Source organism: Acomys minous, assembly GCF_964271855.1.
Source record: "Acomys minous genome assembly, chromosome: 10".
NCBI lineage: Eukaryota > Metazoa > Chordata > Mammalia > Rodentia > Muridae > Acomys > Acomys minous.
Window position 1 is genome coordinate 3,597,445 of NC_140491.1, and position 14,080 is coordinate 3,611,524.

Here is a 14,080-nt window from a genome sequence, read left to right on the forward strand (position 1 = left end):
CAAGTATAATTGTTAATTTTTAAACAGTTTCTTAAGAAAGCTGTATTTGACTGTGTACATACATAATAACTGACACTCATGAGCTGATAATGCTTCAATGAGGTCAAGCAGAGTTCTGAACAAACCCTTATTTTTAATGTTGCTGATTTATTTGTTGTTTCTTAGTTGTGTGGTGAGGTTTGACTTTTTTTTCCTTCATTTTTGCACAAATGTCTGTCTGGAGACAACTTAGTCTAGGACGTACTCCATCTTTGCAGAACTCATTTCAACTCCTTGTTGAAAATACGCAGGGAGATCAATAAGAGAAACTGTAACTCTTACATGGAAGATATTTTTATGATTCATCTCTCCCCTTTCTTTTAGAGGAGGCTATTCTAAAAACCTGTTCAGGGGATTTCTATTCTCAGTGCAGCAGAGTAAAGTAAACTTCCGGAAAGTTCCAAAATCACCAATAGCCATTATTTGCTCAGGATCAATACGATCCAGTGATGGAGATGATGCTGACATTCTACAAAACTGATACCATGTGGCCTCAGTGCACCATTCATAAGAGATAATACACTCACAAATGCCTACAGGAAGCTTGTGGGAAATGGGACAGATTGCCAGCCACTGCTGTCTTTACAACCAGATGGGGATATATATATATAATCTGTCCACTACACCATACGTAGCAAGGTGGTAAACATGACCAAGCAATTAAAGGCTTTGGATAGTACCAAAAAAGGCAGGCTATGTGAGTATTGTGCTTTCTGAATTCCAACCTTGAAACAAGGAGAAACAAGATGAACTTCAGAGAAATGTTTTAGTTTGGGATCCAAACGCTGCTGATAATGAAGCCTGTGTTTAGCAGGAGAACCAGGCAAGGACTCGTCAGAGCAAAAGAAAAAATATATCATTAGTTAGCCTTCACTGATGCCTTTGATATGTGTTTTGTACAATATGGTAAGGAAAAGAATCAGTTCAAGATTTCAAAAGGGAAGAAATTTACAAATCAATTTGTTGCTTGAAAAAGTACTCTAAAATGGAGGAATTACTATGGTATTTAAGTCGGTGCTGATTTACAGGAATCAGGACATGGAGCAGTTTGCTATGGTGCTGCTGGTCCCCCGTGAAGGATTTTGACTCCCAGGAAAATTCTCTCAAAGACTGTAAACCCTCCTATGTGCCTGTTTCCAGGCATTGCTTAATGCTTCCTTAAAAAAAAACAGCTGCATATTTTTGTCTTCTTCAGATTACGCACTCAAACTCTCTCATGATCAAACACCAATGAGAGTGTTTTTCTGGAAATAATTTCAAGATGCGCTTTCCAGATGCATCCTTATAATGCAGAACAATGACAAGAAGATGAATGTGATGGTACGAAACACATCTGGCCCAAGGCAGCTCACTGTAAAGTTTTCGTTTAGCATTTTACACTTATATATATATATATATATATATATATATATATATATATATATATATATATATATATCTAAACTTAGGATGACCATTAAATCGCTGAATAGATATCCCTTTGAAAGATAACATATAGAAGAATGTATCATTTATTTTATGCACGTGAATCTTATAATACCCCTCATAGCTTGTGCCATTGGTTAAAAGCACTCTAAAAGTTTACTATTTATATTATATATACAAATTTTTACTGCTTTTCTAGATATTAATACTGAAAATGAAAATATAATGCTGACAACATAGAATTCTTGCACTAGTATGTTGACATCTTGGAAGTGAGCACACTTCAAACTTTCCTTATGCTGGTCTGGACTGCATCTGCTGAGGTTAGCACAAATTTTACAGATTGAGAGGTGGGAAAACAGTTCCCTGACACGTAAACACAAGAGTCATGCAAAACAGGAATGCCTTGTAAAGAAAGTGACTTCACTCCTAGTTCATCTTTTCGTAAAGCACCCAAGTATGTCAGCAAGTGTATCATGAATCTATGAAATTATTACCTTCTCTATGAGTCACTTCTTTTTTTTTATTTTTTTCCTTTATTAATTTATTCTTGTTACATCTCAATGGTTATCCCATCATAAAACTTCTTTTTTTTAATTTTAAAAATTATTTTATTTTTGTACATATACGTTGATACTATTATACATATGTACAATAGATTACCTACGGCAAGAAGAACCGTGACACAATCAGGAATTATATAGATGTTATATTCTTAGTGCTTTGGCTCTTTGTATTTGACGGCCTTAATGAAGACATCTTTCCTATCTTGGTGCACCAGAGTTTCTGAATGTAAAGGAAGAGTCAAGGATGACTCCAAAATTTTCACTGTAGCATCTGAAGTGTATATTTGCAGTTTACTCAGGTAAAGGACACTAGGTCAGGGCAAGTTTTGGGGAAGAAGTGGAATAGAGACCTCACTTATAACTAAAGTTTCAGATGATTGAAATTCCCAGTGGAACCAATGAAAACACAATTGGAATTGTGAGGTAGGAACTTAAAGCAGAGGTTAGTGCTAAGGGTACACATTGCCATATGGGGACTGTTTAAAATCCAGAACAAATGAAGTCACTGGGAGAGGAGTTTCTGGGGGAATAGCCAAGACTTAATCTTTTTTGGGGGGCAGGGTTCGAGACAGGGTTTCTCTGTGTAGCTTTGACTGTCCTGGACTCACTTTGTAGACCAGGCTAGCCTCGAACTCACAGTGATCCGCCTGCCTCTGCCTCCCAAGTGCTGGAACTACAGGCCTGAGCCACCACGCCCTGCTCCAAAACCTAGTCTTTAATTTTCTGAGATTCTGAAACAGTATGATTGAATTTATTTTTCTGATCAATTTAGATGTTACCTACACAGAGAATTCTGCACTTCTGTGTTCTTCTTTTATGTCTCGCAAAGGCAATAAATAAACCTATGATTTTTTTTGGTTAGAAAGAAAGAAAGAAAGAAAGAAAGAAAGAAAGAAAGAAAGAAAGAAAGAAAGAAAGAAAAGAAAGAAAGAAAGAGGCATGTGGACTCTGTCTTGACTTGGGGGGAGAAACAAGAATAGGACGTCCTCATCTCAAGCTGTTTCGGAAGCCTTTCATTACTTCTAATTCAGAAGTATTCAGAATGCCAAAGCACCACACGGTGAGTTATGGATTTTTAAGACTTAACAGCGAAATGTAATGAAAAGTACAGAGTTCTTATATCCACGGTCTGTCTGCCTGGCCTCCCCACCAGCTTCCTGTGCCAGAGACGTGCATTTGTAACACACAATGATCCCGTTTTGGCACATCACCATCACTCAGAATCCAAAGTTCATTTGCTGTTGCGCATTCTCTGGGCTTTGATGAATGTACAATGACTTTGTGCACCATTATAATATCATATAGAACAGTTTCACTGCCCTGAAACTGCCCTGTACTCCACCTATTAATCCATTATGTCTTAATCCCTGGCAATCAATGAACACTTTGGTGATTCCTCAGTTTTATATTTTCAAGTACCATCATACAGTTGGAACCATATACTATACTGTTTTTACATATTTGTTATTTTCACCTAATACCATGCATTTAAATTCATTTTTCTAGTTGTTTACAGCTCAAGAGTGTGTGTCTTTTTAACACTTAAAAACAGTTTCTAGGCAAAATACAGTTTATTTTTCCAATTAGTTACCAAAGTTCATGTTGATTTCTTCTAATTTAGCACAGTTATAAATGCAACTTCTTTAAGTAGCTGAGAATCATTTTCATATGTATTATATATTTATACAATGGATATATATGCATGTGTGTGTATGCATGTGTGTGTATATATATATAAATATTAAAGGTTGAAATTGCTAGATAAGGTGTTAATTACAGTCAGATGTCTGTCTGTCTGATAAATTGTATTTTAGTCTAGCTGTCCTGGAGCTGTACCTCAGATTGCCACAAATGTAGTACCTTCCGTCCCACATCTTTGCCAGCATTTGCTGTCACCAGTGTTTTGATGGTTAGCCATTTTAATAAGAACATAATAGTGTTTCATTAGTATTTTAATTCTGGTTATCCCATTTGCTAAAGTTTTACTGAATTGAATTTCAGCTGTGCGTAATTTTAATTTAATCTCCAGCTAATGTAAGATATTCAAACGTTTAGAATATAACTTTTATGTTTTATTCCTACTCTTATTTTCAGTTGAACCACCGACACCAAAAATAGGTGAGAGTAAAAGGTTTAATGGAGCGAACAGTAACTGCAATAGAGTTTGTTAAATAAGGGCTTATTTGTGGAGCAGTATATTACCTTAACAATATTCAAACTTCCAGGTATTTGGGTTTTTTTTAATGAAATTTATTTATTTATTTATTTTACATCCCAATTAGAGCCCCCTCCCTCTGTTCCACCTTGTTCAACCCTCCCACTCTCTTCTTCTCCTTCTCCTCAGAAAAGGGGAGCCTTGGCCCCCACACACACCATACAAACCCACCCCAGGTAACAGAGTCCACATCAGTGACAACCTCCCCCCACTTGTTAGGAATTCACAGGAAGACCAAGCTGTCCATTGGTTAAATATTTGTCAGGGATTTAGGTCCCATTCTTTCATGCTCTTTGGCTGGTGCTCTGGTCTCTATACGCCCTACAGGCCTAGGTTAGTTGACTCTGTTGGTCTTTTTGAAAAGTTCTTGTCCCCTTCAGATTTACTATCCATGGCCCCGTTTTCCCGTAAGACTCCCCGAGCTCTGCTTAATGCTTGGCTGTGGTTCTCAACATCTGTTTCCATCTGCTTCTGGGTGAAGCCTCTTTGAGGACAGCTATGCCAGGATGCTGTTTGCAAACACAGCAGAGCATCATTAGTAGTGTCAAGGGTTGCCTTCCTCCCGTGGAGTGTGTCTTCGGTTTGGAGAGTCAATCTCTGCTCCGTCTTTATTCTTGCATGTTTGTAAGCAGGGTAAATTTTGATTTGAAGGCTTTGTAAGTGGTTTGATGCTCCCCTCTGTCCACTGAAGTCCTGCCTGGCTAGAAATTGCCTCTTTTTAAAAAATATTTTATTAATTTATTCATATTACATCTAACTTGTTATCCCATCCCTTGTATCCTCCCATTCCTCCCTCTCTCCTGCTTTCCCCCTACTCCCCTCCCCTATATCTGTGACTGAGGGGGACCTCTTCCCCCTGTATATACTCATAGGGTATCAAGTCTCTTCTTGGTAGCCTGCTATCCTTCCTCTGAGTGCCGCCAGGCCTCCCCATCCAGGGGACGTGGTCAAATATGGGGCACCAGAGTTTGTGTGGAAGTTGAGTGGAGAATGGGGACTAACTTTCTCACAAACTCTAGAGATTGCCTCTTAAGTCTTCATGAGCCCACTCCCAGCTGCAAGTCTCAGTGAGAGTCATCCCGTCATCTCCTAGGAGCTTACTCAGTCCTAGATCTCCAGCTTGTGTCAGAGATGCTCTCTCCCGTTGGTCTCCCTTCTATCTCCTAGTTCTCTCACCTAGCACCCCCTCTCTGCCCACTTCTGATCCCCAACTTTACCCCTCCCCAAACCCTCTCCCTGCAGCTTCTTCTTTTCATCCACTTTCTATGTCTATTTTATTTTCCCTTCTGAGTGGGATTTATGCATCTTACCTAGAGCCTTCCTTGTTACTTAGGTCTTTGGGTCTGTGGACTGTAATATAGCTATCCTTTAATATATATCTAATGTCTACCTGTGAGTGAGTACATATCACATGTGTCTTTCTGACTCTGAGATTCCTCATTCAGGATGATCTTTTCTAGTTCCATCCATTTGACTGAAAATTGCACGATGTCCTTGTTTTTAATAGCTGAGGAGTATTCCATTGTGTAAATGTACCACATTATCTCTATCCATTTTTCAGTGGAGGGACATCTAGGTTGTTTGCAGTTTCTGGCTATTATGAATAAAGCTGCTATGAACTTAGTTCAGAAAGTGTCCTTGTGGTATGGTTAATCATCTTTCGGGTGTATGCCCTCGAGTGGTATGGCTGGGTCTTGAGGTAACTCTATTCCCAGTTTTTCTGAGAAAGTACCAGATTGATTTCCAAAGTGGTTGTGAAGTTTGCACTCATCAGCAGTGAAGGATCGTTTCCCATGCTCCACGTCCCATCCAGCATGTGCTGCCACTTTATGTTTTGATCTTAGCCCTTCTAAGAGGTATTAGATGGAATCTCAAAGTCATTTTGATTGCCGTTTCTCTGATGACTCAGGATGTTGAGCGTTTCTTTACATGCTTCTAGGCCATTCAAGATTCCTCTGTTGAGAATTTTCTGTTTAGCTTTACATACCATTTTTAAATTGGATTGTTGAGTTTTTTGGAGGATCTATTTATGCACAAGATCAACTTCTCTATGTTCAATACATTGTGTAAGTATTGTCTGCAGCAACACAGCATTCACCAGTTTGCTCAAAGAAACTATCAGACTTTGAAATAACCTGGCTGGTTTGGGGTTTCCATAAGCCCCTTGGCTAGCAACTCTGTTAAATGTAACCTATTCTTGACACTGGAGGTTTTATTTGTTGGTGAAAGATGTCTGTTTATGCCTTTGTCTCTTCATTATTTGCTGATTCCACATTGACTTCTTTAATATACGTATATACTTTTAGATGCCTCTATTGTATTATGTTTCCATATGGTCACTATAATAGTCTTTGTTTAGATGTCCCTCCCAATATTACCTCTCTTACCTCATCACTTCTCCCCTCTACATGTTTGATTCATAAATGAATTCCATTTGCCTTTTCTGGGGAGTCACACCACGAGTCCTCCATTCTTTACCTAATATCTGTTGTTATAAGATTGTAGCCAGTTGATGGGAGAAAATTTCAGTTAACATCCACACATAAGTGAATGCATACCATAATTGTTTTCTTGTGTGTGTCTGGGTTACCTCAGTCAGGTTGATTTTTTTTTCTAGCTCTTTCCATTTACCTGTGAATTTAGTGATTTTATTTTAAACAGTTGAGCAACGTTCCATTGAGAAATGTAACATATTTTCTTAATCTATTCATTTCTTGATGAACATTTAAACTGTTTCTAACTCCTGGCTATGAATATAGTAACTGTGAATATAGTAACAACAAATATTGATGGGCAAGTGTCTCTGTAGTGGAATGTAGAGCCGTTTGGGTATGTGCACAAGAGTGATACAGCTGGATCTTGCACTGGATCTGTCCCAAGATATCTGAGGAACTCCCACACTGGTTTCCGTAGTAGTTGCGTGAGTTTGCAAGCCCACCAGCAGGGCTACCCTAATTCACATCCTCATCACAATTAGGCGTTATTGATTTTCTTGATGTTGGCCATTCTGATTCTTGATGTTAAGTTTTGGATTTTTGATGAAGAAGAAGGATGGATCCTGTTTCCAAATTCAATCTATTATCTTGGGTCTTTTTATTGGGGGAATTTCAACCCTTGGTGTTGAAAATTATCGACGAGCAGTATTTGTTGAGTTCTATTATTTCCTTGTTGTAACATGGGATACCGCTACCTTCTGATTTGCTGGTCTTGGATTGTTTACTACTTGTGTTTTGTCAGTTTGGTTAACTTCTCAAGATTGAAGTTTTTTTTTCTATCCCCTTCTGTAGAGCTATATTTATACATAGGTACTGATTAAATTTGCTTTTATCACCGAATAATTTTGTTTCTCCACATATTGTTATTGAAAGTTTTGTTGGGTTCGCACTGTGATTTCTTAGAATATGTAAAACATTCATTCATTGAGAAGTTGAGTCTTATTCTAATAGATCTGCTTGTATATATTATTTGATCTTTTATTCCTTCAGTATTTAATGTTCTTTAATTTTCTGTATGTTTAATGTTGTATTAATTATGTGTCATGTTACACTTCTTTCCAGAAAAATCTAGTTGATTTTCTGTATGCTTAATGTTGTATTAATTATGTGTCATGTTACACTTCTTTCCAGAAAAATCTAGTTGATTTTCTGTATGCTTCTTGGATATTGATAGGTACATCCTTTAGTACATTAGGGAAATTTTCTTCTGTGGTTTTGTTGAAAATATTTTCTGGGCCTTTGATCTCTGTTTCTTCACCCTCATGTATTCTTATCGGTCTTAGATATGGTAATTTTTATAGTATCCCAGATTTCCTGATGTTTGGTTAACATTTTGTTTGACTCACATATCCATTTGTTCTGTCTTATCTTCAGCACCTGAGATTCACTCATATTGTGGGGTATAACACTTACTTGTGAGATTCTTGTTTGGCTTCCTACTGTCTGGCTTTCCTTTAGTATTCTATTTTTTAATGTTTTGAACTATTTTCATCATTTCATTTCACTCTTTGTTTGTGTTTTTGTATATTTCATTATTGAGTTTTTGGCTAAAAGGGCCTCATAGAAATCCTCCCAAAACACAGGCTGTCATCAAGGCTATAGGTTTCTCTCCACAAACTGATAGCAAGGCCCCGTTGCTGATGACAACACCTAAATTGACCATAAGGACTGACATAAAGGCTTCACTCAATATTCCAGCATTAGGAAGATAGTTTGCATGGTATCTGAACAGTAATATAAACATCAAGCCAATCACCAACTCTTGATCCACAATGGTGTAATTTCTGCCAGATACGCTGGGACAATGGTCTCACAAAGCTTGTGGGAATTTCAAATATGACTTCTAAAACATCACTTCTCTCATTTCATTTTCCCTAACTTGTGAGTTATATGTTCATCATAGAGAAATCTTGAAAATTAAGATTTACTAAAAATTCTTTTGACATACATATAAAATGATTATGTTCTGAAAGAGAATTATGCAACAATAGTGCTAATTCTGCCCCAGATAACTATGGTAAATGTACAGTATATTGAAAGTAATTATTGAGTGTGAGAAGTTCAAATTCATACATTCTGGCTATTCAGTAAATGAATGTAAGTCTAAGGGCAAATTTTAGAGTATCTATGATTTAGGATGGAAAGACAAAATTCCAGGTAGTTTCCAGAAGAACTATTTCTCTAACACAACTTTTGTTGACTCTTGGAAGTAAGAGATTTTGTATTTTTCTCCTTGAAAAGTTCATGGATTCCCTGAATGCAGATATTCTAGGCTTCTAAATGAGATATTCTCATGAAGTTGATGATCCTTAAGAGATAGGTCCGTTGTGAGATGTAAATAAGACAAGGGAAGTCATGGGCTGGTAGAAGAATTTTTTTTTCCTGCAGAGGATCCTTTTATGAATTTTATAACAGAGCTGGAACATTGTAGACTGGGAATTGCATGACATATTAGATTTTATGCTTGTAACAGATTCCCCAACATTACTAGGGTGATTAACATTCATTTATTGGCGCTAAGTACCAAAGGTCAGAAATCCTGTGCAGCATGACTATATTCTATATGAAGGAAATTCCAAAGTTAAAGTAAGAAGTTCCATATGGAAGGTTGCATGCTGAGACTGAATCTATGTTCCCAAATTTATGTGAGTTGCTGGCAGACTTATTTTCTTCATAGTTTCAGGATAGTCTGCATTGGCCCACTGAGTGACTGCCATGGTCCCTTTCAGCTTCCATATAGATATCTATTCTTCTTGATATTTGGTTTATCAAAATTAATATGTCACTATGTTGAGCTCACCACCATGGGTTTGAGTGTCTGACCTCTCTGTCTCTGAATCTTAATCTAACACATAAATGGCTCCTATGATCATGTCTGTCCCACCAGAGCAATCTCAGCCCTTTATAGTTAACAGATTTAGTTTCCTAACTCACCTGTAAAATCTCTTTACAGTAATACTTAGGATAATATTTGATTGATAACTGAGAATAGTTGTGAGCACAGAGAACCCAAAAATTTGGAAGCCTGCTTTAGAATTTTACTTATTACATAACTTAGAGATGGTCTGCCTGGTAAAAACAGGAAAAAATATCAAGTTCAAATGAGAAGTGAATTTGTGACCTACCTTTAGCCAACTGTCAGGGGTCACTTGCTGTATAGTATTCCATTATCTATGATAACTTGATTGTTGGCTTTGCATATCATACTAAATATAATCACCGTGCTATATTTATTGATGGATGGTTGTGGGTAAATCTGGCAAATAAAGAATCCAATTCTATAATTCTACTTTTGAGACTGTATACAAATTTAGGCTTTCTTGTGGAATTGGAAAAACATTTATTTTAAAAACTGGGTAGAAAAATATATAGCTTCCTTTAAAGAAAAAAAGAAAACAGAGCATAACATGAAGCAAAAATTCAGACTGAGCTTCTCTTTCAATGCCCATTTAAAGTAAGATAAACACTAACTAAGGTGATATATTTTTACTCTGGGTCTAAATGAGAGAAGAAAATTGTGACAAGAAATATTAAAATTATACTAGTGTAATCATTGTATATCGGGAAACATCTCTAATAATTATAATAAAATAAAAGATTAAATATTTAAAAGTTTATATGCAATGATTTTATAATATTCTGAAATCCTAATAATATATTTATAATAAAATATAAAATCTTTAATAAAATGATTCTGTGTGCTATACTAATTGAATTTCAGGAAATAGTAAAAAAAAAAACCACTGGTCTCTGAGCCTTTGATCTATGTAATTGAAGAAAACTACAAATTATATTTTTCGTAATGTGTCTACTGCCTTCTGCAGTTTAAAATCACAGAACTGCATACCTTGCTGTGTTGAAATCAGATGCTTCGGAAGTCTCCAGACAAAGGAGAGTTTTTAATTGATGTGTGTGCACAGCATCATCTTTTCATGTTACTAAGATTTCTTTGTTCAGCCTCAAAACTGTTTTCTCAAGCACTGAGCATGGCTGGTAGCTGTAGGAAAAACAAAATTGCAACTGAGGATCCTAACCAGGTTACACACGCAAAAACATAAACAGTGAAAAAATTCAATTTGGTTTTACATTCTATGTAGCCATAGAAACTGCATATGTAGTAGTGTGTGTGTGTGTGTTGGGAGAAATGGAAAAAATAAATATAGTAAGCATTGGTGTGTGTGTGTTTATAAATGACATGAGTACTTAGAGAATATCCCACATCTGTTTCTTTTGGTTTAGCCATTTGTCAAAACGAACGTCTTTTCTTGCATCTGGTTTAAGCTGTACTCCATGAGTGAGAAAAATTAAAGTTTCAGGTTTTGACACGCTAAAAAGCACCTTTTGGGATCTCTATTCCAGTTAGTACAAAACAAAAGTATCAACTCTGGTTAAAAACAAACAAACAAACAAAAATGAAACCTCTCTCAGCAATGCAAATGTAAATAATCCATAGCATTGGGAATTCCACAAATTACTAACAGAGAAAAGTTCAAAATGATAGACACAGATACAGCTACACATATGCATACATATATAGGTCATCTAGATACAGATAGAGATACGAATATGGATATGGATTCAGATATGGATATAGGTACAGGTGCAAATATAGATATAAGCCAAGATTTAATGATTGATAATTCTATCAATCAAGCATAAAATATAGAATGAGCATTGTGAAAATACACTCATTTTCAGTACTTGTGCTCTTCATACTGAAAACCATAGGCACCAAACCTACAGAGGTAGCGTTCAGGAATCAGGAGCCTAAGCACTCTTTGAACTCTAACTGGCTGTACGATGCTTTATCGAGGCACTAGAAATAGTTAAGGCCAGGGTTCATATAAGTAGAGCAAAACTGTCTTGTGCTTAAAGATTTTATAAGGATTTTCTTCACAAAGGCAACAGTAATCTAAATATCAAGGGTCTCAAGGACTTGGACACACAATGAAGCTGGACACCTGAAGCAGATTAGTCTCCACCTCTTTTAGCACTCATGATCTTGTAGGATAATTATCTTCCATGATGTCTCACACAGGCTGGCTACCTACTAAGTGAAGATTATTCTTAAGAGATACAGAGACTATGCTTGCTTGTTATCTACCCATGAAAATCATTATTACTCTTCAAAACTGTGAAATAATTCCATTTTTTTCAGGATAGAGGAAAATATTATATTTTCAGTTCCTAATCCTAGCAAGATTCACCTGAATATGACCACGGTATAGAGTGCTTCCATCCTCTTCAACTATCTGTGCTCTCTTAGAATGCACCTCAATGGCAGACAAGGAGACTAGCAGAGAGTAAAGGCAAAAGCAAGTATTTCCTTTATTCTCTGAAACAGTCAGCTAAAGTCCCTTCTGAGTTCCTCCTTAGTCACAATCCCTGTTGACCACCATGGCTCACCTCACGTGCCTTCTATCTTTTGTTGTAAGCATAGACACCCATTTCTTACTCATATTCCTAGAATTGTCTTCTCTCAGCTGCTGATGTGGCTCACACTTACCACTTAGCTCAAGTAGCATTTTCTACAAAGCCCTCTGCTTATGAAAAGCTAGATGTGAGCCACCCATTCTGTGATAGTTTTTAAGAATTTGTTTTGAGCGTATGGATAAACACTTATTCGTCATTGTTAACTAGTATTCCTGGCTGCAGCAGTCAAAGTGGGACAAAATTAATACTCAGTATAACTATAAATCTCAGCTTTAAAGCAAGTGGCATTTTTCATGTTTGATCAAATTAGGAAAGTCTGTATGAAATCTGAAATATATTACATACATTTATTAGATGTTTTTAAATGATTGAAGAGAAAATATTTTTCTGTCCCCAAAGCTGTGGAGATAATATGTAATTAATATTTACGAGAACACTGTAAATACCCTGTTTAGTATGCTTGGGTCAATAATAAAAATAATGGCGATTGTCTCTACACTTAAGTATAGCTCAGCAAATCCGTAAGAATTTCTACTGACTGAGCTAGATCACAGTATCACACACTCTACTAAAGCAAGGGTACGGCTGAGCAGATACAGACAACACAGAACTGTGGGATTTGAGGGATTTGGTTTGTTGACGGAGGTTTTTAAGTTAGGCCTCCCTGAAAGTTTGCTGTGTGGTTACAGTGCTCACAGGTATTAGCAGGGATCACCACATAAGCTTAGCCTAATCCGAGGATGTGCTCCTCATTGGACGTCTCCTCCACTGATAGGACTTTGAGGCAGGCATCACTTGCTTTCACTTCGCTTTCTTAATGTTAGTCAAAACTAAAACACATCGATAGAACAGTATGGGCGTGAAATATACATCCATGTGTGCAATAACATCTGTCTTTTGATCAACACTCTATGTTCAATGTTCAGTCCAGTCACTAATAAGGTGGCACTGTAAGCAAACTTATTAATAAATAAATGAAAATATAGAAATCAATTGCTAGCAATGGATAACATTTTTTAAAAATATTGATATATGCCAAACATTGTATAAACATGATAACAAAATGCTTTTTCTAAAACATTTTTTACATATACATTTATATAATTACACATGAATACAATAAACTGCCTATAGCAAGAAGAACCATGACACAATCAGGAGTTATATAAATGTTACGTTCTTAGTGTTTTGGCTATTTGTATTTGACAGCCTTGAAGAAAAAGCCTTTCCCATCTCGGTGCATCTAAAATTCTGAATGTAAATCATTCTCCATTACATCTTGTCATTATCAAATTAAAACATCTATCTTGACCTAAAAACATGTTAACTCCTAAACAACTAAACTTTGTTGTAAAACTAAGCTACCTGATCTTCAACTCCATCAGAGACTTGAAAAGTAATAAACTTGGTTATTTGGGTGTGCCAGGATCTTTATCAATAGGTATGTAACACTAATTTTAAAATGAAGCCTGAATAGTTGAAAGAAACTAAATAATTTTCCAGTCCTATATAGTCTGTAGAAGCACAATTCAAATTCATCTGGTGTTGCTCTAGGTGTGGACTCCTAATCGGTATCTAACACCCTCTAAATTCATAAGTATTGACTCATTGTAATGATGTTTCTACTCCGTTTTTCAACTTTATTATTCCGTAGGCTTCCTTGTGCTCTTCAGATATCACTTTTTATAGGTTACATCTTTTCTGATTAGAATATCACCCCAATGACCATCAAATTTACATTTTTCATATTAACTAATTGTATAATATTTTCTAGAATGTGTCTCTGGTATCTCAAACCCAATAAAATGAAAAAATGTATTGTTATTTTTCTCAATAGAAGGCATCAACCTGTCATAAATATTCTGAAATTTATCCTAAGTGCCATTTCTCACACTTATGTAATCTGC